This window comes from Petaurus breviceps, unplaced genomic scaffold, assembly GCF_028583685.1.
Source record: "Petaurus breviceps papuanus isolate PSGF00001 unplaced genomic scaffold, PetGlider_PUasm1.0 76, whole genome shotgun sequence".
Taxonomy (NCBI): Eukaryota; Metazoa; Chordata; class Mammalia; order Diprotodontia; family Petauridae; genus Petaurus; species Petaurus breviceps.
In genome coordinates, this window is record NW_027186473.1 from 22,417,402 (window position 1) to 22,423,068 (window position 5,667).

The following is a 5,667-nucleotide window of genomic DNA, read 5'->3' on the forward strand; positions in this document are numbered from 1 at the left end:
AGGATAGTGATTTATACATTTATAGGAATATTTCTATCTGAACCATACTGTTACTACTACTACTACTACTACTACTACTACCACTACCACTACCACTACCACTACTACCACTGTCCTTACTCCTATTCTTACTAATGTTTCTGCAAAACTTGGAGTTGATATTCATTCTCAGATGCTAAAATGATCATGCTAGGTAATTCAGAAGGAAAGGTAATAATCTAACATAGAGAAGAAAACTCACAACACGGAGGGGAATCCTTTCTCACAGGCTCTTATTACATACAAGGCCAAATACAGTGTATTTATTTTCACTGTTTATGTTTTCATGTTTTTGATTTTTGATTTTTTTTAGTTTTCAGCATTCACTTTTATAAAAATTTGAATTCTGATTTCTTTTCTCTCTTCCTCCTCTCCACCTTTTCTAAGGCAGAAAGCACTGTGATGTAAGTTATAAATGCAAATCTTATCAAACATATTTATACATATGTTTTCATAATTAAAAAATAGCCACATGAGCACTATTTTTCTTAACAAAAAATTACTGGCTAATTAATTTAGGGGACCAAGTGAAGGAATATACTTTTCTAGCTCTGAAAATCTTATTATTAATATGCTAAACAGGACCATCCATATTTAATTAAGATCAAGGTATAGTTAAATCATGCTCTGTTGACACAATGCTTGAGGTATCAGATACAGGATTACTCAATAATAGTTTGCGTTGATTATAAAATATTTATTTTTATGGGTAAGATCAAAATAAAGTTTTACCATACAGTCAGTGGTTACTTTTTGTTTTACAAAGAATTCTGAAAAACTAACATTCCATTTCTTTGTACATGACACTGTACTTGAGCACTAATAAGATAAAGAAGTTGTGAAATATCATTAGTGTTTTTGTTTTATTGATTACCACAGAACTCAAGCTGCAGGGGACATTGGCAGAATTTATGGTTCCAACCTTTAGTTTAGAATTCATGTAATTGCAGAGGGCAGGGATTACAAATGGCTGACTATTCCCAACATTACAGACAACCATTACAAAAGCCATTGAATAAATAATGCCTCTTCCTTGTAACTTTGGCACTGTTTAAGAGCTTCAGTAGAAGAAAATGTAACAATCTGAAAGGGCAGAAAACTAACAATATGGGGGATAACCCCAAAGCACACTCCCAACAAAGACTACAACACCAAATAATAATGTCTGTTAAAAAAAAAAACAACAAAAAACAAACAACTTTTAGGACAGATTATTATTTTTGTTATTATTATTATTTTTCCTGAAATAATTACAAGTTTTCTTTGTGCATACTGTTGGATAATTGCAAATCATTTAGGGTGAGTTGTTTTTTATACCATGGAATTTCATTTCATATTCTACTCAAGTGAATTTTAAACAAGGATCCATATATTTTATTGTGTTTGTGGCTTTTTAAGTTTTTTTTTTTTAGCATTAGTTTAGCATTACTACCTTGGAAACCTATCTTCCTCTCACAGCATGTTTTTTAATGATGTGTACTGTAAGCTCTCTAGCATGTGAAATTATACTCCTAAAGTAATAGTTTTATTTATTTATTCAGTCAAAATACTATATAATTCCCCAATTGTAGCAACTATTATAAATCTAAAACTGTATCTTAGTGTTCTGCCCTCTGAGCTGTTCAAGAGGTCTAAAATATCTTGGCAGAAAAAGAAAAAATAGTAATGTAAATTTGTTCTCTTAGGTTTAAATATGTACTTTGGTAATCTATCTGATTTGTGATAATGATATGGGAGAGCACCACACAGTCATTTGCTTATGCAGGCTCTTGGCTTAACAATTGCACAAACAGCCATTCCTGGGTTCAGGGATTAAGTATGTATTTCTTAGTCTAATAGTAATTAGCTTGCTGCTGGTGTGATCACTCAGTGTTCAGTATACAGAAAGTAGAATCATCTCTCTAAAACTGCAGTCAGAGGCATACAATTCCAACACCTTGGGGTCAGAAAGGGGTCTTTTCTAACCCCTTGGTCAGAAAGGAGAATTGTCTTTTCTCTATTTTTGGGGGGTGACTGTTTCGTCTTTGTTTGCTTAACCTCCTTGCCAGGTTTGTTTCCCTCAGGGTTCAAGCCATCAACCTCTGGATAACCTGTAAGGCTATGCAAATGTCTGATTGAATCCAAGTTCTCCAATACCTAAAACCTTCAGTAAACTTTGTTGGGTTTTGGAGAATTAACCCAACTTTTCTTTAATTTGATTGAAATCTGAAATGGAGAATGGGACATGCACTCTAGTTGTCCTACTTGACGAGAGAACTGCTTCCCTTAAGGGAAAAAGCCCTGAAGATTGTGTGGGGACAAAGGCTTGGGACGGGAGATTGGAAGTCCCACTTTCTGTGAGAGAGTGACTGGGGGATCTGGCTGGCAAGGAGGAAAGTCGGCTGGCACCTAAGGAGTGGAAGCTGTCAGAAGAGGAAATACCTCTATACAGAGGAGATACCCAGGCCTTAGGGGTAGGGCCAGAGGCCTGACTGGGTGTTTCCTCAGGGGGAGGGGCCACAGAGGGAGACACTTCAGCCTGATCTGTGGCTGGGACCTGAGCAGGGGTCCCTGAGGGGGGAGGGGCCATGCTGGGAGATGCAAGGTAGAAGATATGGATGGTGTAGGAGACAGGAAATGAGGGGTGTTGGGCTAGAGGAAAAGGGAAGGAGAACCAAGGGGAAAGGGGTTAGAGTGCAGCAGAAGGGGCTGAGGGAGCTGCCTCAGTGACCTGAGCAGGAGTTGCTGAGGGGGGTGGGTCTGAGGCCAAAGCCATAGGAAAGGGGTCATTTAATTGATCCCTGTTGACTCTCTGTGGAGGGGCTCTAGCTTCAAGCATCTCACAGTCTTTCCTGAAAACCTTGTTCTGAGAAAGTTCAACAAAAGCCATTAAGTATACAACTTCGATCCTTTTTCTTCCTTCTCTGAAACAGTATGATTCTAACTGCAAGAGAGTATTATCTTTTAAAGTCTCCAAAACAGGCCAGGATTCATCATCTTCTAGGCTATACCTAGGCCAAACAGTGTTGCAAAAACGCCAACTTTTCCTTTTTAAGGTCTCCAGAGTAACTAAATTTGTTCCAATGTTGTAAAAGACAACACAAAGATGAACTTTTGGGAGCTACAAGCATAGGGCCTGGAAGTCCCTTCCTCCATAAAGGAAGGTTTGATAGTTATTCTCAAAAATCAAACAAACAAAAAAAAACACAAAAAAGTACATGAAGTTTTCCCAGTTCCCTAGCACTGAGAATTGAAAGAATCTGGCTTACACTTCCAGATGGGGCATCTGTCCTTATCTTCCATTCTTCAGAAATTGCTCACATGTCTATGTTCTCCAAAACAACCAAACAGGACCAAGAACCTGAGGTCAGGCTGAGCACAAAACAGCCTCCTAACTGTCTGTCCTAATGGGACCTGAGAGGTCAGGCCCCCCAAAAAAACGACAAAACAAAAACAAAAACTAAAGCACTTCCAAGGTACTAGGGAAAGAGAGAGGCTTATATACCTTCCAGTTCTGGCTGGAGAAAAGCTTAAGATTAGTAGTGTTTCCAGGTCAGAGAACCATGTAAATGAAGAGGTTATGCATAAAGAGGGTTAGCATTGCTCTGGAGAACCCAAAATACCAACACTCTGGGTTCTGCCAAACGAATTCGACTCAAGTCTTCTCAGCCAAAGAAAAGTAAAGTTTATTAAAAGTTCTCTCGTATTAGACACAGAGTAAGCCTGTGCTAGGTCATTCTATGGCTCTCTCACAGACATGGAGACAAGATAGGGTCTTATATACAGAAGGCTGTGGGAGTAATCTAGGGGTGTTCTAGAGGAGGAGATTGGGGAGGGTCTTCAGGAGGAGTTAAAGAGATCAATGAGTGATTAAGGGTGGGAAATTGCTGGAAACTACCTGGAGACTACAGACAATGTTGGGTTAGGCCAGTTCAAGGGTAGATTGGTATTTTGATAGGCTCAAGGGTGGGAAGTCTAGTAACAGAGGAATGCCAAAAAGAGGTTTGGACCCACAATGTAAGGCTTATTGCCTCATATAAATGACTCATCAAATGAGATGATTTAATCAGAGTTCAAGGGGGGTTTCCCAGAGCCTATACATAAAGGACTCAAGGAGAGCTAGAGGGGGCTCCCAGAGCCCATACCTCATCAGCCTGGCCTGGGAAAAGGAAAGAGCATTTGCCAGGATGACACACAAAGTGGATGAGCTGATGCACCTACCCCAGCACTCACTGGAGAGGTGATGCCATGGAACATTCCAAGCCTTCCACAAGACAATAGATATGTCACTGTGTTTCAGACACAACAAAGAAGTGGGTAAGCTAGTTTCTGCTTAAAAAAAAGAGCTAAGTCAATGAAAATAAATGGAGGGAATGGAAAAGGGAGGGGGAAAATGGCCTGCAATGGTGGCCTACAAGCCAATCACACGGTCCTCCTGTATGGTCCTGAGCATGGCAGGGGGAAGAGATGATGGAAGCAAGGTGATAAGGGAACTAGTACCTTAAAGGAGATATTCTTTGTTCCCACTATGGTGGCCATAACACTTGAATTTTGCACTGGAGTTTGGTGTAATATTTGTGAATGAAAGAAGAGATGTCAGGCAAAAGGGAGATGAGGAGAGGAGTTTTAGGCCCCCCATCCTTAAGCCTAGTGTACTCTGAATTGGAGAATACATTGTCAAGGTGTAATATCTAGAACTATGTTTTTTAAATTCTTTAGAAAACATATAATTGAATCAGGTATTTGCCAACATAATTATCTAAATTAGCAGAAGGAGAAAATCAGCCTCTATGCACTAGAGTGATGCCTCAAAAAAATGAAGTGAAGGAACTGTCATAACCAGTAAATCCACTGGTATGTAACTGGAAAAGGGGAAGAGATATTGACATCAATAGAGACTGGTCTTTTTCATGATCCACAGGAACTCCCATGCATTGACTTCTCCTTCACCATCTCTATCAGCTTCATCAATCATTTCCTGTAGTTCCTCTTCAGTGAAGTTTTCCCCTAGCTCTCTGGCCACATATTTTAAGTTCTTGAAGGACATTTTTTTCTCAGTTTCATCATCATTGAGGAGTCTTAAAGCCTTCAGAATTTCTTCTTTGGTGTCTTTTTCAGCCATTTTTTTTTTATCACAGCCAAGAAGTCATTGAAACTGGTTTTCCCCATCCCCTCTTTGTCAATGTCAGATAACATTTTTTTGATGTCTTCTTTCTTGGGTTCAAAGCCCAGAGCTCTCATGGAAACCTTGAGCTCCTTATCGTCTAGTCTATTGTCCTGATTCCATCTGTATGAAAGAGATCAAATGCCTCTCTAATTTCTTGTTTCTGGTCCTCTATGAGTTCAGGTTTGGGTCCCATCTTTCTTGGGGGCGAGGGGAGCAGAGCCCAGGTTTGGCTTCTTGATGGTACTGGCCATTCCTCCACTCCTGACAGATAACACAGAGACATTTATTTTAATTGTTGATAAGCTTTTTTTTTTGAGGGGGAGGGAAGTAAAACAGTTCAAGAGATTTTGTGTAAATGACTAGCCATATATTATGCGACTAATTATACATAACCTAGATGTGTTCATTTGAAAAAATGTGAAGTGACAAAGAGGATGTAGCAGCAAGCACCCCAAGCGTCCCCAGGGTGGCTACCAACACAG

At 39.5% G+C, this 5,667-nt stretch overlaps 1 pseudogene; it reads right to left on the minus strand.

The window, feature by feature from the left end:
* Positions 1 to 4,877: 4,877 nt before the first annotated feature.
* LOC138174746 (centrin-1-like) lies at positions 4,878 to 5,436 on the minus strand (annotated as a pseudogene).
* Between the last annotated feature and the right edge of the window lie 231 nt (positions 5,437 to 5,667).